Source organism: Aquarana catesbeiana, linkage group LG13 (assembly GCF_042186555.1).
Source record: "Aquarana catesbeiana isolate 2022-GZ linkage group LG13, ASM4218655v1, whole genome shotgun sequence".
Taxonomy (NCBI): domain Eukaryota; kingdom Metazoa; phylum Chordata; class Amphibia; order Anura; family Ranidae; genus Aquarana; species Aquarana catesbeiana.
The window spans coordinates 67,180,188-67,203,435 of record NC_133336.1 but is presented as its reverse complement, the minus strand read 5'-3'; the positions used below and the strand labels follow the sequence as shown (position 1 = coordinate 67,203,435).

General features: G+C 44.2%; 1 protein-coding gene across 3 annotated transcripts in view; it reads left to right on the top strand.

The window, feature by feature from the left end:
* Positions 1 to 23,248, top strand: part of DAAM1 (dishevelled associated activator of morphogenesis 1) — a 295,359-nt gene that overhangs the window by 10,610 nt on the left and 261,501 nt on the right. Inside the window, exon 1 of one of the 3 annotated variants that reach the window (XM_073609932.1) lies at positions 4,135 to 4,290. The exons of the other annotated variants lie outside the window; for them this stretch is intronic. The gene's annotated coding sequence lies outside the window, so the exon portion shown is untranslated. Of the gene's footprint in view, positions 1 to 4,134; positions 4,291 to 23,248 lie in introns of those variants that run through there. 3 annotated transcript variants of the gene reach the window in all.

The following is a 23,248-nucleotide window of genomic DNA, read 5'->3' as shown; positions in this document are numbered from 1 at the left end:
ATTGTCCCATGTGAGAATTTTTTTATCGTGTTTCAATAAGTCATACTTTTTTATTATATATTGTTTTTGTCTGGTTGCCTTTTAAGAAAGTCCCAATTTCAGAGATTGCTTATGTACAACAAAACAGGGATGATGGCAACCCTAATTCGGCCCTAGATGAAAGAAATAGCACCGCTGCTGTGTCTCAGCCAATCAGGAGGGAGAGTCCTGGACGGCCGAGGCAGTCGTGCACATTGCTGGATAGAGATGGGGCTCAGGTAAGTATTAGGGGAGCTGCAGCACACAGAAGGGTTTGTCTGTTAATGCATAGAATGCATTAGGATAAAAAAAAACTTCTGCCTTTATAACCACTTTACGCCAGGTGCTGCATGCAGGCAGCCGATTCAAGTCCTATGGGGATACAGCAGCTGCACGAATGCAGCCACTTCTCCCTATTTTGACAGGGGTGTGGGTAAGTGGCCCTAACAGCACAAACTGTGTGCATTTGGGGCCGCTCACCTGCATGCCTGTCAGATTGGGACAAGCACATGGACAGTTCTTGGTGTTTGCATTGCATTCAATTTGCATTGCATTCAATTACTGTATTCCCACTCCACATGTTTAGGTAATTTATAATACCTGACTTAGTGGGGGGTCTATTTCTTATAACAATTAGATGAATGGGACAAGCATTTCCCTTTTTTGAGGATGTCTGGATGCGCTTTTCCTAATACAGTGACTTTCTATGTCTCCATCTAGTGGCCGTAATGCTGTATTCTTTATTCAAATCCCTCATTCATGAAAAATACTACATTCTTGCCACTAGATTGGAGCTGATGATTATAGGAAATCGCTCTACTAAGAAAAGTTTGGACTAATTTGTCAAGAATGGACAAATGCTTGTGTCCGTTATAAACATTTTTTATAAATGGATCCCCAGTGTGTTGGACTAATGCAAATATACCATTGCAGATGTTCTCACTCTTTGTAGGATTATTCCTGACCCAGAGAAGACATTACATTATATACAGTATAATCATAGACCAGAGTCTGTTCCCTCCCCCCAGGAGGAGAGCTTGGATAACCAGGGCTGCAGTGGATTGAAATCAAATTATTGAAGTCCTAAGTAGACTTTATGGCTTCAGTATAGTGAATTTCTGAAAATACTTTTGCTGGAGCTGTTGTGGTTTTCAATTGATTTTCGCTCCAGTTTTGATTGTTTGGTAATTCAAAACCAAGAAAACAAAATGAAACCACAGATGGCAGATGTTCAATAACAAAAATGACCAGAAAGACTAAGGTCACCAACTACAGACAATTAAATTGTTTCAGTGGATTGCTTAAGGCTGGGTTTACAATGTTGCGCTGCGTTCGTGCAAGTGCATTAGGCGCCTTGCTAACGATTATGACTATGGACTCTTACAGACAGGCGGCTGGGAGTTGTTAAAAACCAGCTTCTAAGCCGCGGTTTTACCGACTTTGGCCATCTACCTGCATTGTAACTATACAGCTGGACAGGACTGTATGCATTCCATGGCTGCAAAGCGTTGCTTCAAGGCCACGGCATTTTTAACTCTGGGTGTGCAGGCGGGGCACCTCCTGTCCAACTCGTCCATTGGGTTCAATGGGGCCACACTGCAATGTAAAATTTCTGCTCGGATACACAAAAACCCCAAAAACAGGCATTCGGGACTGGGCTGTGGCGCCTTCCTGAATGCCGTTCAGCCGCTGCAATGCTACTCTGTGGACATGCAATTCACCTTGAATCGCATTTCAGTCGTATTTCTTTTAAATTGTGACAGCTAGCAGGAGGAGAAGATCCCCTCTAGCTGGAAGAGTGGCAATCTAGGGGAGAGCGGGGTGGTAGTCTGTTCGGAACGTGTTACACCCTGAATATGGGTGTAACATGTTATGAAAGGTGAACTTATCCTTTAAAAAGAATGTGCCTTCTAACATTTCGAAAAACAAACCTTATCCTTTTCGAACATAATGCAATAATATGCGTTGCAGCACACTGCAAAACGGTTGAGTTGCCTTAAGGCTTTATGTACACGGGATGTTTTCTCAACCTCTCCTGAACGCTGGAACACCACAGCTAGTAATCCACGTTTAAAAACGTGAGTTTAGCCACGTTTGCGTTCAGGAGCGTTTACTAAAGATAACCTCAGGAGACCCTCCCAAATGATTAGAAAGCACTAAAAACAAGTATGTTATTAACTATTTCAGCCATTCAGTGAGAGAACAGTGTGAATAGCAGCTGAGAAAGCAGTGTGCTTGTAGCTAGATGTTATTTTTTGGTTGGTTTTGTTAATATGGATCCCATGATGAGCATGTGTGAGGAAATGTGTGAGGAAATGCTCCTGATGTTGCTTTTGCTGAAGCTCCAAAGATGTAGAAAATTGCGTGAGAGGACCTCTCTAATTGACACATCCATTGATGGCTCAACGCTCTATCCACAGGATACTTTTCTAATATGTATGTTCAGCTGCGTAATTACGCAGAGGAAATTTTCCATTTTACACGCATGTCAATTGCCACCTTTAACGTTCTCGCAAAATTCTCAATGGTTGACAGGTGAGTGAAATTCCGATTCAACTTCAGCGTCAAGTAATGCAAGTTGTGTATTGTACAGCATAATTGTTTGATGAGGGGAATATCACATCATATATCAAGCTTGCATACAGTGATAATTGAGTTTTTAGCATTTTCCAGGCTCAAAAGTAATAAAATGTTTCAGATATATAATGTTCCTTTAAAAGAGCTACTAGATGAAAACACGGGTAGCCACGTTTGGCCGCGTTTGAAATGCCTCTAAACATCGCTTCTGAACGCATTTTTTTTTTTTTTTTTTTTTTTTGGGTTAAAAAAAAAAGCCTTTAACCCCTTTCACACTGGGGCGTTTTTCAGGCACCTGTAAAGTGCCTGAAAGAAGCCTCATCTGCAATCCCAATGTGAAAGCCTGAGCCGCTTAAGACCCTTTTCACACTGGGGCGTTTTTTGGGCGCTGGCAGTGTGAAAGGGCTCAGGCCATCAGCACACCCTGCCCGGTGGCAAAAACACGAAAGCGCTGCAAAGAAGCTGCTTGCAGGAGTTTTTTTGACGCCCTGCCAGCGCAGCGCCCCAGTGTGAAAGCACCTGGGCTTTCACATTGGGATTTCAGATGAGGCTTCTTTCAGGTGATTTACAGGTGCTTTTTTTCACGCTAAAGCGCCTGAAAAACGCCCTAGTGTGAAAGGGGTCTAAACGCAACTGCCTAGAAATGACTATAAATGACCCTGTGTACATGTACTGATAAGATAACAGAGGAGAGTTCAGGAGCAGTTGAAAAAAATGGCCAATTGTTCCTGAATGTCCGTTTACCAGCAGCAGTGTACATGAGGCCTTTAGTGTGTTGGCGTGCTGTTTAGAATGGATGGCATCACAATGTAGTAATGCATGTTACCACGCAGAATTAGTGTAAATGAGTGAAACCGGTTTTGAAATCGTATCAACACGTTTAAAGCGTATGAGATTTTATATATCGGGCTTTATTGCACTTCATTTACTGTATTTGGACTCTTATTTTCTGTATTCATTGCCCATCCCGCTGGCTCCTGATCAGAGATCGGAAGCTATCTGTGACATTTGCCAGGCTGGGAACACACAGTGACTGCACTCTCAGCACAGAACCTTTAGCCGCCATGGATGCATATATGCCACATGGGCATTCAGGGCCCACCTCCCCGCTGTCATACACATGAGTTGTGTGGTCGGCAAGAGATGCAGGTTTTTTTTTTTTTTTTTTTTTAACCTATGTATATGCCTCTTAAAATTGTGGCGGTCCAGTGGTTTTGTAGTTCTTCTGGCCTAATATAGCGCCAGTCCTTGTGATCCGTGCTGTTGATAGTTTGAATGGGAAACCCAAACTGGCAACGGTACAGGAAATAACTTGCTATTCTGAGCTGGTCAGTGCTGACAGAGGCTGGGTTTGCATTGTGACCTAGCTAAGGGATGGTGAAAGAGGAATCTGGCTGGCTGCCTATCAGTCTGGTGGAGGTGGAGGGTTGCTGTTGCCATGGTAACGCCCCTTGCCATTGAAAGCGTTCCTATCTCCTGTCGGGTCAGGTGGTGCTGGAGGTGGTGATGAGGCCGGCCTTGGCTGCATACTAGCTTTGTCCTGGGGGAATAAGTCAGGTACTCCGCAGAGAGGAGGAGACGACATTATCCATGTTCTGTCATCTTATCCTTCAACACCTCCCGGGAGAGCTGGGTAGTCTGCTGCAGTCTGTGCTTACTTGGAAAGTTCCAGTAATTGGGCACCTGCCCTGCCAGGTAATTTATGGATTTAACATGCTAAAAATAGTCACTATTTGTATAATAAGTGATTCTGGGTTGGGTAGAGAATTTAAAGGGAAACTATTCTATACCTTGCAGTGCCTTCACTTCCCTTCCCTTAAAAAGGGAATAAACCTGAATGCAAACATTTATTATATTGCAGCTTTCAAAAACTTGGATGTGATGGCTGCATTAGTTTTTTTTTTTTCTTTCTTTTGTTTTCATCTGGTGATCTGGCCAGCAAGTCTTTTGTTTGCAAAAAGCACAAGCTCTGCAGCAGAATGTATCCGTTTTACATGGATGAGACAGAGCACTTAACACTTTCAGGGGTGCTTAAAGTGGTTGTAAAGCCTTAAAAGAGAAATATATATAATATATATTATTATTTTTTTTTTTTTTATTTCCTATTCATACTTATCGATCTGATGCTGTATCCACCTAGGTGCTGCAGCTGTCCCCCGGTGTGTCTGCACGGAGAACCGAGCCACCGAACACCGCCAATGGCTCAGTTCTGTCACCTCCCTGAGCGGAGAGCTGCTGACTGTCTGTCAGCATCTCTTCTCCTCTGCTCCTCCATGCTAATTGGAGCGCTGAGCTGTGGAGGGGCAGGGAGCGGCCATCTCAGCAGCTCGCTGAGAGGCTGAGACTGCCATCTGTCCAGGCAGCTGGGGGATCCAGACTTTGGAAATCGGATGACACGCTGCCTCGGCTGATTGCAGTGACGTCCTTGGAGAGCTCAGGCTGGACCTCTCCTTCTAGGGTTTTAACGTTAAAGGGCAAGTTCACCTTTACAGAAAACTCTGTAAGGTGAACTTACACAGGTCCTTGCCCCCTCCGGTCCTGCTGACCTGGACTGCAGATATCTCCGGTTCTAAGACCTGGTATATCCACGCCAGGAATCCCCTGAGCTGAATGTACAAAATGTCCCTTGTCAGGAGGGATGTTTTGGAGCATTCTAATTGGTCAGCGCCATCATGTGGGCAGTGCTGACCAATCAGCAGTTGCATAGCATGTCCCTTTAGCTATGGAGAAGACGCATGGCTGCAGAGAGGATTTCTAAGCCCCGGGCTCCTGCCGTGGTTATAGGATATACCAGGGCTTAGAACCGGAGCTTGCCTTGGTCCAGGTCAGCGGGATGGGGGAGGGGGGTTGGAGTGATGAGGAGGGGGACCTGTGTAAGTTCACCCTACCGGTTTTTCTGTAAAGGTGAACTTGCAGTTTAATGCATTCTATGCATTAAGGTGAAAACCTCCTATGCTGCAGCTCCCCCCGATCCAGCGATATGCACAAGAGCAGCGGCTCCTGCTGCTGTCTCTCTCCTCATTGGCAGATTGATGGCAGTGGCAGCCCAGTACATTCGATGACTTGACATCCATAAAGTGATCGAATGTACTGGGAATTTTCATCCAAATGTTTAAAAATCTTCTGGTGTATGGCAAGCTTTACTGGCTAGATCATCATTTGAGAATAAATGAAAAAGGCCTAAAAAAAGGCAGCCACCACATTTAACCACTGCCCGCCAGCCATCATATGACGTCCTTGATTTTGTACGGGTATATCTGAATGATGCCTGCAGCTACAGGCATCATTCAGATATCAGCTTTTTCAGCCGGCGATTCCCTACACCATAAGAATGATCATAGTGGCTGTTCCACCGCTTAATTGTTCTTACGGGCCTTGAGAGGGGAAGTCCCCTCCCGCCACCCTCCGGTGCTTCTACCGACTCACCGCTTCCATCGGTGAGCTAGAGACAGGATCCGCCGCCCCCGGATGTTTACCATAGATATTTCCGGTGGACCAGATGGTCGCCGGAGTCTCTATGATCGTTCAGAGGCTGGGCGCGATGTTATGACGTCACGCCCAGCCTATGCATTCAAACAAACGCCAAGATCCTCCTTCTTTTTTTTTTTTTTGATTTCGGGCTTCCTGGCCTAGAGGTGAGATGTGGGGTCCTCTGTAAAGAGGACCGATTATGCCATATTCCTATTACAAGGGATGTTTACATTCCTTGTAATAGGAATAAAAGTGATCAACATTTTTTTTTTTTTTTTTTTTTTTAAGTGCCAAACTAAAAAAAAAAAAAAGTTAAATTAACAATAATTAAAAAAAAAAAAAAAAAAATTTAAAGCGCCCCTGTCCCCGTGTGCTTGCGCATAAAAGCAAACACATATGTAAGTCCCGCCCACATATGAAAATGGTGCTCAAACCACACATGTGAGGTATCGCCGCGAATGTTAGAGTGAGAGCAATAACTCTAGCCCTAGACCTCCTCTGTAACCCCTCTGTTTACATGTAACCAGTAAAAAAATGTAAAGCGTTGCCTATAGGGATTTTTAAGTACCGAAGTTTGGAGCCATACCATGAGCATGTGCAATTTTGAAGCATGACGGAGTAACTTCATCTTTCACATTATGCAAAAAAATTGGGCTAACTTTTTACTTTCCCCCCCCCCCCCCCCCCTAACTTTTTACTTTCCCCCCCCCCCCCCCCCCCCCCCAAAAAAAAGCATTAAAAAAATTGCTGCACAAATACTGATAAAAAGTTGCAATGACTGCCATTGTATTCTCTAGGGTCTTTGCTAAAAAAAACATATATAATGTTTGGGGGTTCTATGTAATTTTCTAGCAAAAAAAAGATAATTTTTACATGTAGGAGAGAAATGTCAGAAATGTCCTGGGTGACAAGTGGTTAAAGGACCAGTAAGTTGCAATTTAATGCATTTTTGCTTTTGGTTTGAATATGCTTTACAGCATATCTGTTGCTAAAATAAAGTTTCTAATGTAGCCCTTGAAAATGGGAAACAAAATACTCCTTTCTGCAGATGCCTGTCCCCCCGAATACAGTTGTAGTGAGGAGAAATCGCCAACCTGAAGACTCCTCAAAATTCAACACTTCTTAGAATGTCATATTATGGTTCACTCGTTGCAATCAGCGTTTCATTACATCGACTCCTACATCACTACTGTATTCTGAAGTGATTTGGGAATCTGTGGGAGGAATCCTAAAACGTAGGGAGCAGGAGTTAAAGCCCACCCTTTTGCTGCCACACATGTTACGCAGGCAGCAACAGGTTAAAATGGTATTCAAGGTTTGGCTTTTAAAAAAACAAAAAATAAAAGAATAGCAAACTTGTAATACTTACCTGCTCAGTACAGTTGGTTTTACCTGTCTGTTCCCCTGGCTCCTCCTCCTGCTCCTTGACCAGTGCCCCTAATAGCAAGCCGCTTGCTATGGAGACACAGGTGTGTGCTCACCCCCAAGCCCTGCACTATGCGTCCATAAGACACACAGAGCCATGGCTTGGCCCGCCCTCACTCTCTCCTCATTGATTTACTGGCTGTGATTGACAGCAACGGGAACCAATGGGTTCCGCTGCTGTCTCAGCCAATGAGAAGAGGGAGTGCCGGGACAGCCGAGGAACCTTTGCACATCGCTGGATTGAGAGGGGGCTCAGGTAAGTATTAGGGGGGCTGAGGGGGGTACAGCACACAGAAGGTTTTTTACTTTCATGCATAGAATGCATGAAGATATAAAGCCTTCAGTATTTACAACCACTTAATTTACAGAACCGAAGCAGACAAGACCATGATTTTCTGAAATCTAAAAGCCTAAAAAAAGAAAACAAAAATGCAACAACCGCATCTGACTGATAAGCTGCAAATTTTACAATTTTGGTGTTGTGTTTATTATCACTTTAAGGCTGAGCCCGCACTGCAAGGGAGAATTCTCAAGTCTCCCAGAGTTGGGTTTTAAATAGGGAATGCATAAGTGATGAAGCTGCAGCGATTTGTTCATATCCATGCTGTATTTAGAAGAGGAAACAGAACTTGGGCACAATTTTTGCTAGCTGATTTATGAAGCATGATGCTTCCTGAGCACCGGCTGGAAAAGATCTGTTGAATACAGATAGGGTGCCGCGTGGTACGGTGAGAAGATTAGATGCTGATTAAGGAAACCGGAATTAAATGCATGATATGTGACTTGGCTGTAGCAAGAGTAATCTATTGTTTTATCATCAAGCCGAAAATTAAATTAAGTAATGTTTACAATGTTCAAAGCAGTCAACTAATTGGTGTCTTAGTGCAAGCTTGCATCATAGGATTCTTGTTGAATAAGAAACAATTTTTACCATTAATTCACCAATTTTCTGGATGACCTGGGGCCAGTTCACACCATGCTGAGCCCAATGGAACGCAATGAGATGTCAGTTTGAGACATTTCAATAAAGTATGCAAACCTCACCCTAGCAGTACAGACTCTCCAATCCATGCTCCTTTTTACCATCGGATTTGTTATGGATTGGGGCTACTAGGTATAGGGAAGCATATGACCTTGCCCACGTGACAGTGCTTGGACCTGTGCAGCCAAAAGCCAGGCCTGAACACTGCTCAGGTAGGCTTTGATATTTGCCTCCTGCATTGGGGAGGCAGCTTGGATGGGTGAGGATATCCTCCTGGGGTGTGGGGCAGCTATACAGAGATGCTGTCACTCTACCCTGAATAGGCAAATTTAGAATGTGTCCATTTCATATTTCAGACATTCTAAATTTGCCTTCAACTCTCTCTAAGCCTGGTTTCACACCATTGCAAAGTCCTAACCCCCATTACATGCATTGCAGTCACATTAATTTTCAGCCTTTAGGTTTTATTGTCAAAGCTTAAAGTGGAAGCAAATTCTTTTTTTTTTTCCTTGTACATACAGGTAAGACTATAATAAAGCTTTACCTGTAGGTACAGTGTATATCTCCTAGACTTGCATTGTTTAGGAGATATTCCCACTGCATGTACTCTGAAGGGACTGCATACCCGTGCCATCCCTTCAGAGCCCTGTGCCGTGGTGCGCGACTCCTTCGCACATGCGCATTAATGATGTAATTGGGGTGTGGCCAATCAGACGGCCAGGGGATGTGAACCCCGAAGGGAAGACTGGATGAAGCTGGAAGTCCTGTTAGCGGTGACAGCATGCCGCTGGAAGGCTTAGTTCTAAGGTAAGTATTTCATGATGTGCTAGTATGCAATGCTTACTAGCACATTATGCCATTTGTCTTGTAGGATTAAAAAAAAAAAATGCGGTTTACTACCGCTTTATTAGAACAAGATGAAGTTAGAAGCTGATTGGCTACCATGCACAGCTGCCCCAGTTTTAGAAAATCAACCTCATTGTTCTTCCCTTTTAATAATAAAAAAAAAATAAAAAAATGATAAAAGATACAAAGAAATAAGGCACAAGAATCATAGCTTACAACATTGCAACAATAACAGCATTTTTGTTAGTTCTGGTGCATTTAAAGGCAAAGTTTTAGGTATGATTTTTTTATAGCATTGTTACATTGGTCCAAAATAGACCAATAGAAGTATGCATATCTCCTACCTGAGCAATCCCTATGTAAGCTGCAAATCACTGTGGTAGCCAACGCTACTGCAGTGATAGCAACCGTCTTCCTGGTTTGGTGTCGAACGGCTGCCCTTCTGCATAGTAACCACAGGAGGTCACCGGCTCAGCATTGCCCCATTCAGAGAAAGCCTTGTGGTTTTTTTTTTCCAAGGATTATAAGATGTTCTCTGGTTGGACAGGATGGAGATGGTGGGGTAGTTGCATCATAATATTCACCTTATGCGGTCAAAGAAAGCCTTGTGTTTTTTCAGTGAATTCAAGGTGCTCTTTGATTGGACAAGGTGAAGATTGTGACGTCACCAACCCACTTCTCCACCTCGTCCAACCAGAGTATGCCTTGTAATCATGGCGGCAATGCCAAGAGGTACTGCCTGTGCTTACTATGAGGAAGGGTTGTGATATGCATACTTACATTGGTTCAAGCTAGACCACTTTATGCTATGAAAATCATACCTAAACATCAGTTTTATTGCTCAAAATAATGGGCTTTATCAAGCATACATTAGCACGACGTAGTCAAGTGTGCACAATTTTCATAGGCAGAGTCTGTACAGATGACCAATGCCCTTTAAATCCCAATGAAAAGACGGCATTGCATTTGTAGATGTTCTGCGGTGAACTGCTCCTATAGATCGCCCTTTACCTCATCACCATTCTATATCCACTGAGTTTCTCTCATCTGCTGTTTTCAGTGTTCTTCTACAGCGGCTGCATATAAAGAGTCATCTGAGTTCATCATTACTCCCCCGCTGGTGACATTCTCGTCCTCGGAGATGGTTCGATGCATAGAATCGTCCCCGACACATAGCCAAGTAGAAAGTGATTGGCTATTGTTTTCCCTCTGCTCCCCAAGGTGTATGTGTATACAGCGCCAACGTGACCTGCTTGTTAACGATGTCCGCGTAGACTGAGGAGGTAACGCATGTCCTGGGTTTTAATCTAAGCTCTTGAAAAGTCTTAGTGAAACACAATTGCTTATGAATGCCAATTCTGGTTAATTTTTCAATATTATAAGCTTGTATGAAGCACCAATGAAGGATAATAATTTGCTTTAATCAGTTTCAATGCGTCATAGGTAAGCCAGTGATTTACCGCCATGTTGGGGGTAAAATTGCTTAGCGTGCATAAAGCCCAATTGAACTTTCTGCCTTTATTACTGTAATGCAATCAGGCTTTATATACAGTAATAAATAGGCTTCTTTTTTTGCACTGTGTGCTGCAGCAAGGGCTAAAGTACTTTTTGCTCACAGCATGCTGGTGAGTCGGACCTCTGCTCCACACACTTCTGTGGTCCTGGTCTCCAGTGATCTGATATGCCCCTGCACAGTACTCCAATCAACTGCACTCCCTGGCTGTACTAGATTAATAAACACAGGCTTTCGCTCTCATTCATAGCACATAACTCTGCAGTGCGTTGTGATAAGGCACTGTAGTGCTTTCTTTTTGTTGTCCCTTTTTTTTTTTTTTCTAAACTGTTCTGTAATACGTATGAGCCGCAGCATGATGTGATATAGTGCGTCAGATCGTGCTGTTCACAATGCAATGGGTCATGGTTTTTGTCAGTGTGTTGATCTGAACAGTATCCATAGGACAGGGTGCCTTGTTCTTGCCATGGGGACTGCATTGGGCGAATGCTGCTGATTTGAACAAGCCTCAGCCCTGGTTCACACCTTTTGCACCTTTATGTGTTTTGCAGTACCTAAAAATGCATGTGATGAATAATGTATAGTTTCCAATGAGGCTGTTCACATCTGCGCACTGCGTTGTAATATAGGTATATCTGATATTTTATGCATATACCTGTGTTTTTCTAGCGCAGTGAAGTCTATAGATGAGCATGAAAATACACCAAAAAACACATGGAAAAATACACGCTAAGGCTGGATTCACACTATGTGCGGCTCGGGGCACAGAAGGGGGTCCAGTTTGTCCCTGTTCACTGTTTCAGATCCAAATTGGAGCCAAAGATGCACAGGACCCTTCTGCTATGCGCTCCGCAGCCGCCCCGGGGATTTGAGAGCCGGTCACACTCTCCTGTCATGCGAATTGGATGCGGGAAACCTAGTTGGTTACCAGGTTTGCACACATCTCAGGAGGGATTTTGGTCCACTCTTCTTTACAAATCTTCTCTGAATCCTTAAGATTTCTTGGCTGTCGCTTGGCAACTGGAAGTTTCAACTCCCTCTATAAATTTTCTGTAGGATTAAGGTCTGGAGACTGGCTAGGCCACGCAATCACCTTAAAGCGGAGTTCCGCCTAAAAAAAAAAAAAAAATTTAAAGTCAGCAGCTACAAATACTGCAGCTGCTGACTTTTAAATTAAGGACACTTACCTGTCCACCTGTAAGTCACTTAAAGAGGCAGTTGCCACATAACTCACAAAAGATTTTAAGGTTGGCACCATTTATTGACTTTTTAAACTGTTTTCAAAGTCTCTGCGACTTTAGGTCTCACCACTATGAACGGGTGCTATTGAAATTAATGGGCTGTGACTTGTCGAGCATGACAAAGTCGCATGACAAGTTGCATGAGTGGGAACTGAGCCTTACTCTCTCCACTCTATCCAAAACAAAAAAAAGAAGTTTTTTGCTTTTTAGTTATACTCTAAATAAATCATGTGCTTTGTCTATGCAGGACAAGGCCAAGGGGTTGCTTACTCCCACCAAAACATAATTGTCTCCTTTTGCTCCCTCCACTATTCTATTAAACCACTGGGAGCAAATATAGTACTTCTGTGTATGGATGCATGGGACAGTGCCAGCAATTGTCTCAGCACAATCACATTGGGTACCAAGAGACTTGGGCTTATACAGGCCAAAGAGATAGCTGGGGTAATAAATGAGCAAAGCACAAGTTCACCATAAAGCTTGTCATGGATGATGAAGTCCTACAAGATATTGTTTGTCTTTTTTTGTTAATTGCTTTAAAGCCAGCCACACAGGAGTAGATGATCAGATTTTATAGAAAGATCTGTCCTTCAAAACAACTGTTTGTAGCAGTTTACTTTTGGCATGTCTAAAATGTGATGCAAGATAAAGTAATGTTGTACACATATTGTGGATTGATTCGAGAGTGTACACTTGTATCAAAGGTTTGAAACAGTTTCTCCAAATTTGTCAAGGCTGTATTTATTCTGATAAACTGCTGGCAGTGCTTTGATTGACCTTGCATAACTTTAATATTCCAAAGTGCATGCTGTCCCTTCAGTTCTGTCCCTCCCGTTCTTCCTTCTTAGGGAGGATCAGCACAACACAGTATGGTTGGAATGTGCAGATCTGTATTTTTGTCCTCTTCATTCCTGTGTGGTATCGCATATAAAATGTACTTGCTTACCATGGTGTGTGTGTTGAGCAGCAAGTATCCAATCTTAGTCAATGACAATGAGGCATCTTTGGCATTTGCTGGGAAATCTTGGCAAGGCCGAGTTTTGAAATGTATGCTTTTCTAAGCAAGTTCTGTGCTGTCAGATGGTTGGTAGGTGTCAAATATTCATGATCCTTACCTATTTTATTCATCAGTTTCTCACAGTGAATCAACTAATGAATAAAGACAGACTTTAATCATCGTTTTTTTTCGTTTTTTTTCTTTGGTGAGTTTAAATGAAACTGTACAAATATAATATAATAAAATATTTCAGTCATATTGATTTACAGACTTTATTTTACAAATAAACATGAATTTATATGTAAACCCCCACCTGTAAAACAACTCAGATTAAAACAGAAATTAAAGGATAGATAGATAGATAGAGATATATATATACACATATATATATATATATATATATATATATATATATACACATATATATATATATATATATATATATATATATATATATATATATATATATATATATATATATCTATGTGTGTTTGTGAAAAATTACACTTTAGCCACTTTCCCTCCCCAGTGTCATGTGACTTGTTAGTGTTACAAGGTCTCAGGTGTGTTAAATTTGGTGTTATCACTCTCACTCTTTCATACTGGTCACTGGAAGTTTAACATGGCACCTCATGGCAAAGAACTCTCTCATGATCTGAAAAAAAGAATTGTTGCTCTACATAAAGATGGCCTAGGGTATAAGATGATTGCTAGGACCCTGAAACTGAGTAGCAGCACGGTGGCCAAGACCATACAGCGGTTTAACAAGACAGGTTCCACTCAGGACAGGACTCGCCATGGTCGACCAAAGCAGAGAGAGCCTCAGTGCCAGAGGTTGTGTTTGGGAAATAGACATATGATTGCAGAGGTTGAAGAGGGGGGGGGGGGGGTGTATCAGCCTGTCAGTGCTCAGACCATACGCTGCACACTGCATCAAATTGGTCTGCATGGCTGTCGTCGTAGAAGGAAGCCTCTTCTAAACATGATGCACAAAGCCCGCAGTTTGCTGAAGACAAGCAGACTAAGGACATGGATTACTGGAACCATGTCCTATGGTCTGATGAGACCAAGATAAACTTATTTGGTTCAGATGGTGTCAAGCGTGTGAGGTGGCAACCAGGTGAGGAGTACAAAGACAAGCCTGGTGGTGGGAGTGTCATGATCTGGGGCTGCATGAGTGTTTTGCTGGCACTGGGTAGCTACAGTTCATTGAGGGAACCATGAATGCCAACATGTACTGTGACATACTGAAACAGAGCATGAACCCCTCCCTTCGGAGACTGGGCTGCAGGGTAGTATTCCAACATAACGACTCCAAACACTTCTCCAAGACGACCACTGCCTTGCTAAAGAAGAGGGTAAAGGTGATGGACTGGCCAAGCATGTCTCCAGACCTAAACCCTATTGAGCATCTGTGGGACATCCTCAAACAGAAGGTGGAGAAGCGCAAGGTCTCTAACATACACCAGCACTGTGATGTCGTCATGGAGGAGTGGAAGAGGACTCCAGTGGCAACCTGTGAAGCTCTGGTGAACTCCATGCCCAAGAGGGTTAAGGCAGTGCTGGAAAATAATGGTGGCCACACAAAATATTGACACTTTGGGCACAGTTTGGACATTTTCACTTAGGGGTGTACTCACTTTTGTTGCCAGTGGCTTAGACATTAATGGCTGTGTGTTGAGATATTTTGAGGGGACAGCAAATTTACACTGTTATACAAGCTGTACACTCACTACTTTACATTGTAGCAAAGTGTCATTTATTCAGTGTTGTCACAAGAAAAGATATAATAAAATATTTACAAAAATGTGAGATGGTGTACTCGTGTGTGTGTGTGTGTGTGTGTGTGTGTGTGTGTGTGTGTGTGTGTGTATATATATACATACACACACACACACACACACACACACACACACACACACACACACACACACACACTGTGGAAATCCATTATAAATAACTTGGGTGGGCAAGCTTATGGAATTAATAGAAATGCCAGCAAGCTCTGCCTGTCAGAACATTGCAGGATTTAGCGAAAAGGACAGGGTAATGTACAATGCTGCAGGTTTCTCTAGGTGTCTGTAATTTAGACCTGCAGCATTTTTTGCTGCTGTCTCTCTTTAAAGCGGTTGTAAACCACTGGATGTTTGTTTGTTTTTTTTTTTTTTTTTTCCCCCCTTACCTGCAAGGTAAAGCCATAATGTGCTAGTATGCATTGCATACTAGCACATTATGTGAAACCTACCTAAAAACAAAGCATTCCTGTGATGCAACGTCATCGCTGGATGCCTCTTTCATCTTCACCAGTCTTGCTTTCGGGTTCGTGGACTCTGGCTCTGTGACTGAACAGAGCCACGATGACATCACTCCTGCGCTTGCACGTGGGAGCAGCCGTTCATGGCACAGGGCTCTGAAGGAACGGCACGTTCCTTCAGAGCGCATGCGTCCGTGATGTTACTGGCTGCATGTACAGAAAATATCTCCTAAACGGCCCACGTTTAGGAGATATTTACACTTCTGGGAAAGCCTTATTATAGGCTTACCTATAGGTAAATTTTTATGTTGGAAGTTTACTTCCTCTTTAAAGCTATATAAACCACATAACAAAGCAGGTCTATAATCGTTGATTGATAGCAGAAGATAGTAGTGTGTCAGAGAGTTTATCTCCTCAGTCTGGTGCTTCTTCTTTCAATACCAAGTCACAGGACGGGTGGCAAGGAGACCTGTAAGTGTTGCTTAGAGTCAGCAGAGAAAAATCAGGTCTACCAGACTGTGCTGTGTTTGTGTGGCAGAGCTGTATACATCTAATGTACAAAAATACAGTTTATTTAGCAGATAAAACTGCTCGCGTGGTGTTTTTTTTTTTTTTTTTTTTTTTTTTTTTTTTTTCCTAAACCACTTTAACCACTTCAATACAGGGCATTTTCATCCCCTTCCATTTTTACTAGTAATGGCAGTGATCTGTGTTTTTTATTGTGACTGCGACATTGCGGCGGACAGATCAGACTCTTGACACTATTTTGAGACCATTGACATTTATACAGTGATCAGTGCTATAAATATGCACTGATTACTGTATAAATGTTACTGGCAAGGAAGGAGTTACCACTAGGGGGCGATCAAGGGGGTTAAATGTGTTACCTAGGGAGTGATTCTAACTGTGAGGGGATGTGACTGACTAGGGGAGGAGACCGATCAGTGTTCCTATATACTAGGAACACACAATCTGTCTCCTCTCCCCTGACAGGACGTGGATCTATGTGTTTACACACATAGATCCACGTTCCTGCTTTGTCACGATTGATCGCGGGTGCCCAGGTGGACATCGCGGCTGTCGGGCACATGCATCGGTTCCTCGGTGATGCGGCGCACGTCCCCACCCTCTGTACTGCTGGGAAGCTGAGGACATCATATGACGCCCGCCCAGGATGGGAGATCCCATCCCCGGACGTCATATTACTATAGGCAGGTATTGAAGTGGTTAAGCAGTATTAAACCCAAAAGCAAACTTTTATTATATTCCAGCTTATTCATTTTCTATTTTTTAGGCTTTCTTTCTTCTATTTTCATCTGGTGATCCAGCCAGCAAGAACAAGCTCTCTTGCAGATGTATTCATTTACAGAGATAAGACAAACCATTTAACACTGGCAGGAGGGCTTAGAAATGGTTAGCATTTATTTATTTATGTCAAACCTTTATCCCATAATGGGGAAAAAAAACGTAACTGATTATAAAGTGTAAGCAAGAGTTTGGCTTCAGTTTGTTAGTGTATTTAACGCTCCCCTTCCCCCTAGACTGACAATGCTGCTGTCCAAAGGTGCTCCCTGTGTTCCTTTATCCAGAATGAAGATACCTTTAAAGTGGTTGTAAACCCATTAAAAAAAAAAAAAAAAAAAAAAAAAAAAAAAAAAACTAAACACCTGCAAGAGAAAGGCATAATGAGCTAGTATGCATAGCATATTAGCTCATTATAGAATACTCACCTGAGATCGTAGCCCTCGCTGCGGTGCCCGTACACAGCACCGGCCGGCAACATCACTCCCAGGGGTTACTTCTGGGTATCGTGGCTCCGGCGCTGTGATTGGCCGGAGCCGCGATGACGTCACTCCCATGCATGCGCAAGGTAACGGCACACTCGCTGAAGTAACGGCACACTCGTGCCATTGCTTCAGTTTGTGTTAGTGCCCATGTGCCGATGACGTCTGCACGTACAAATACAGGGGATATCTTCTAAACCGTGTAGGTTTAGGAGATATCCAGGGTAGCTACAGGTAAGCCTTATTCTAAGCTTACCTGTAGCGAAAGTGGTCTGTAAGGGTTTACAACCACTTTAAAGCGGAGCTCCACTCAAGAATGGAACTTCCGCTTTAAGGGAAGGTGACTTCCTGACATGCCACATTTGGCTTGTCATTTTTTTTTGGGGGTGGAGCGGAAACCCTCTTTTTTAGAGGTTTCCAGCTCCTACTTCCTCCTGGCACACCGCGGCACCGGAAGGGAGATCACCTCTCCCCCCCCCCCCCCTCTCGGCAATCATCTGGGGCACGTCACAGGTCCCAGATGATTGCCTGGCCAGTCATGGCACGCTTGGCGCCCACCGTGACAATGCCAGCGCCGCAGAGAGGAGGGGGAGAAGAGTGGGGCTTCGTTCTCCAGCATCGCTGGACCCTGGGACAGGTAAGTGTCCGATTTATTAAAAGTCAGCAGCTGCAGTATTTGTAGCTGCTGACTTTTATTTATTTATTTATTTTTTAAGCGGAACTCTGCTTTAATACAGGAGGAGTGTTACTGGCCAAATCATCAGGTAAAAAGCCTAAAAAATTTAAACTAGTGCAGCCACCACATCTAATGGTTGGTAGGCTGCAATGTATTACATTTTTTTGTTTTGGGTTTAATACTGCTTTCAGGTACTTTGCTCTGTAAATGGTTGTCTTAAAAAATAAAATGACCAAAACCATATACATTTATTATAATGAAGAAATCTCTACATATAAACTGTACAAACAGTTTTTTTTTTTTTTTAATAGAGCGAAACGCAAATACGATCTCAGTATATGCACAGTACCATCATTATTCTTCATATGCACTTTGTGTAAGTTTTCACCATTTTAGTGGTGAATACAATAGTGCCTTGATGAATGTGTACACCCTTATATAATTTAATTTCCAGCTGTCTACAGAATTGGAGTAAAAATGATTCATGTATGTACATAAAATTCAGGGCAGACAAAGCAGCTGAAGGTAAGAGGATCTAGAGCATGCTATTATGACAGCTTAATTATATATTTTGCTTTTTCTTTCTTGTAGGAGAGACGGAAAGTCTGAATACCTGTTCTAGGCCTGACATAATGACAGGAACATCTTATTTATTTTTTCGCGGCAACAGATACTTATGGGTGTAGGGCCAGCCTAAAATGACTGCACATATATTTTAAGGGCAACCGAACAGCTAAATGCACAGAGCTGTTTTAGCTGCAGAAAGATATCTACATAAAGTACGGTACATATTTATAAAATCCCCTCTCCCTGTTGTGTGTCCACAGACTTATTACATATTGAGGGTGACAGTACATAAAGTGCATTGGCCTTAAAAATTCATACTCCGTATGAATCCGTAGGGTATATGTAGATGCTACCAAATCAGGTTATAGGCTTGAATAAAGCTCCATTCACCTTATTGTGTTAGGGAAACATTGTTTCTTTTCTCGGACATCACGGGACACAGAGCCACAGTAATTACTGATGGGTTATAGGGTATCACTAGGTATTGGACACTGGTCACACCCTAATCAGGAAGTTCAACCCCCTATATAACCCCTCCCCTTCCAGGGATACCTCAGTTTTTACACCAGTGTCTTAGGTGATGGACGTGCAAAGATGTCCTGTGCTGAAGCTCCAAAAGGAATATTCTAAGATCCTATACTGGGGCAAGCCAGGCAACCGGATCCATTCAAAGTGTCTTTTCATGGCCGAATTGGATGGTACCCGGGCCTCGTGTCCGAAGAAAGGAGGTTTTACCTGTAACGCTTCTCTTTTTAGAGAGCTGGACCCCGCATATCAGAAAATGGCTTTAAACTTCCTAATTTCTGGCGAGGTGCTTTACAGGCCCAGAACTGAAGGATCCCCCTACTGATGGGGGCCCCAGTCTCTGACGGTTTTTCACAAACGGAGCCCACCGTGAGAGGCGAAGGCTGGGTCTGTGTAAACTGAACCCTGCGGCCTGGATAAGGTAAGAGGAGATTCCACAGAATTTTAATTCTAGTGGCTTTTCTCCTTTAAGGTGAATGCATGCTGTGCCTATTGTGACCACCGGGGGCGGCCAAGAGCACAAACCTTCTCATGTTTGATCTGTCTCAGCGTCCGCTGCACTGGCTCTTCCTCCAGCTCCAAAGGTAGATGGTGGGGGGTTTTTTCTGCTGGGATGGTCCCCCCAGGCTAGGGAAAGGCTCAGGTATGCTGTAAGGCGGGTGAGACCACACTGTCACAGCCGCTACCGCCGCCGCCACCGAAGCCGCATTGCGATGCAGGGCCCATCACTGCCGGCCTCCTCCTTATTCCCCCAACCCCAGCCTCCCTTCAGGATTGTCAGAAAGGGTCGGCTCGCGCGGGAAGCGCTCGTTTTTCAAAAACGAGGGGGGGGGAAGGGGGGGCGGGGCATCAGCACAGCGTCAGCGTGCCCAGACGCCCACAGTGCCAGAAAGCATGGCTATTTAAAGCACACTGTACAGGTGCTCTGAGCTTTGGAGAGACACAGAGCTGACAGTCACATGTAGGGTGGGACACAGGCATTCCCCTAGGCCAGTGGTTCTCAACTCCAGTCCTCAGGACCCACCAACAGGCCAGGTTTGCAAGATTGCTGAAATACATCACAGGTGATATCACTTGCTGCTTAGTGATTGCAGTATTCTAGTCTGCAACTCCCCAAGCTAATACTTAAAATCTGGCCTGTTGGTGGGTCCCGAGGACTGGAGTTGAGAACCACTGCCCTAGGCTGCATTCACTAAAGAACACCGGATTGGGCATTTGGTAGCAAGGCTTTTAGCCAGACTACATCGCTCAGCAGTCAGTGTTCGTTTTTGATACCTCACACCTTGTTGCTTTGCACTATGGGTAGAAGAGGTTCAAGCACCCCAAGAACCAGAGGCACTAGGGGGTCTCGTTCAGGTTCTGAGGACCCCCTGTCTGCTACACCATCCCCTCCTGAGGGACCAGGGGCAGCTGGACAGGGAGAGCCATTGGGGTTAGGGGCTACATCTGCTGCCGGCACTTCAGCCCCTGTGTATATTACACAAGAAGTTTTTTCCTCAACCATTTCTGGATTAGAGAAAAAACGAATGGCCGCGATTACATCTTCACTCAGTGAAAGAAAACGCACAAGGCCTTCCTCTGCTCCCCAAGACCCTCAGTCAGAGGAGCTCTGGGATAAAGGAGATGAATCCCTTTCAGAGGATCGGGATGGGACAGATGATTCCTCTTCGGAGGATTCAGGTGGAGAGCGACCCTCTGCGACTTCCCAAGAGGAGAAAGTCTTAGTGCAGATCCTCACTGGTTTGGTCCGTTCCACATTTAAGTTGCCCATACCTGAAACTACTACAGAAACCTCTTCTGCTTTGGGGTCACTGAAACCTTTCCAAGCAGCACATGCTTTTCCTGTTCATAATTTACTTGAAAAGCTGCTTTATTCTGAGTGGGATCACCCAGATAAGCGATTTTCTTCCGCCGAGAAAGTTTTCTACACTTTATCCTATGGAAGAAAAGTTTATTAAGAGGTGGGGAATACCGGCCATTGATGCGGCCATTTCCTCTGTAAATAGTAATCTGACTTGTCCTGTAGACAACGCTCAGATGCTCAAAGATCCTGTGGATAAAAAGATGGACTTCTTATTGAAAGATATGTTCTCTCTAGCAGGATCAGTGGCCCAACCTGCAGTAGCAGCGATTGGAGTCTGTCAATACTTAAGAGACCATGTTAAACAGGTCATCAAAGTATTACCTGAACAGCAGGCCCAGGGGTTTGCTAACCTTCCTGCGGCTTTATGTTATGCTGTTGACGCTATTAGAGATTCTATCGTGCAAACCTCTCGCCTCTTGCTTGGGTTGGTGCATATACGTAGAATCTTATGGTTGAAAAACTGGTCAGCCGAAGCACCATGTAAGAAGCTTCTAGCTGGGTTTCCCTTCCGTGGTGAAAGGTTGTTTGGAGAGGACTTGGATAATTATATCAAGACGATCTCCTGTGGGAAAAGCACTCTCTTACCTGATGAGAAGAAGAGTAAGCATCCCTCTTTTAAACGGACTCTTTCCCCAGCGCCAGGGGCATCAGCCTCCAAGCAGTCACGACGGTCTCCTCCGTCTGGGGCAAGAAACAAGAGTCAACCCCAGGGACACAAGAAATCCTGGGGGAAAAGGTCTTCTAAGCAAGACACTAAGACCTCTTCATGAAGGGGCGCCCCGCTCGCTCGAGTGGGGGGGAAAGACTGCTGCAGCTCTCAGGGCCCTGGCAGAAGGACTTCCAGGACAGATGGGTGATCTCCACGGTAACCTTAGGGTACAGACTGGAGTTCCAAGAATGTCCCTCTCCTCGTTTCCTCAGATCAGGTGTTCCCAGAAAGCCAGAAGAGAAGCAGTCGCTCCTTCTAGCGATAAAGCGACTTTTGTCGCAAGAGGTCATTGTGGTGGTTCCCACAAAGGATCAAGGATTGAGACTCTGTTCCAATCTTTCTATGGTCCGAAAACCAAATGGGGACGACAGACCCATTTTGGATTTGAGAGATCTGAAACGATTCCCAAGGATGCAGTCCTTTCGTTTGGAATCAATTCAGACAGTAATCTCCGTCCTGCAGGGAGGAGAATTTCTGATATCGGTAGGCATCAGAGATGCAGGCCTATATGTGCCCAGTTTTCCTGCTTAACTGAAGTGTCTGCAGGCAAAGATCACTGCTCTAAGGGAGCTGATTCTGACAGTCAGGGCCAAGAAGGGTCTTTCTGTCCGCCTTTATATGAGGCTGCAGGGGAAGATGGTGGCTTCATTCGAAGCAGTTCCCTATGCCCAGTTCCAAGCAGAACTGTTGCAACACAGTATTCTGTTGACCTGGAACAGGAAGGTGCAGGCATTAAACTTTCCAATGCACCTATCGCATGCCATGCGTTGGAGCCTCAGTTGATGGCTCATACCCGAAAACCTACAGAAGGGGAAATCCTTCCTACCGGTTGCCTGGGATCCTCTTGCAGGCAGGACGGATGCGTTGGTGATTCCGTGGCATCGGTTCTCACCGATTTATGCATTCCCTCCCATTCTGCTACTGCCACGGCTCCTTCGCAGACTCAGGCAAGAAGGGAAGTCGGCACTTCTGGTGGCTCCCGTTTGGTCCAGAAGAACCTGATAAGCAGAAATAGCAGGGATGATGGTGGGTTCCCGGTGGACCCTACCGATACACCCAGACCTGTTAGCTCAAGGTCCGGTGTTCCAGCCTGCCTTACAAATGCTAGATTTGACGGGTGGGCTATTGAATCCCACGTTCTGAAAAATCGTGGGCTTTCAGGTCCTGTCATATCTACCTTGATCAATGCAAGGAAGCCAGCTTCCAGAATGATTTATCATAGAGTCTGGAAAGCTTATGTATCCTGGTGTGAATCCAGGGGTTGACATCCCAGGAAATATGTCATAGGTAGAATTCTGAATTTTCTACAATTAGGATTAGAGATGAAGCTGGCCTTGAGTACCATCAAGGGCCAGGTGTCGGCCTTATCAGTGTTGTTTCAACGGCCGCTTGCTTCGCATTCTCTGATCCGAAACTTTATACAGGGGGTGATGCGTCTTAATCCTCCGGTTAAGGCGCCCCTAAACCCCTGGGACTTGAACTTGGTTCTATCGGTGTTACAAAAACAACCTTTTGAACCAATACGTCAGATTCCTTTGGTCTTACTGACGAGAAAACTAATTTTCCTGGTAGCTATCTCTTCTGCTAGAAGAGTATCAGAAATAGCAGCTCTTTCCTGTAAAGAGCCTTACTTGATTATACACAAGGATAGAGTGGTACTGCGCCCTCATCCTAGTTTTTTACCGAAGGTGGTTTCAGATTTTCATCTAAACCAAGACATTGTGCTACCTTCCTTTTTTCCAGAACCTTGTTCTTCGGAAGAAAGGTCATTACATTCTTTGGATGTAGTAAGAGCAGTC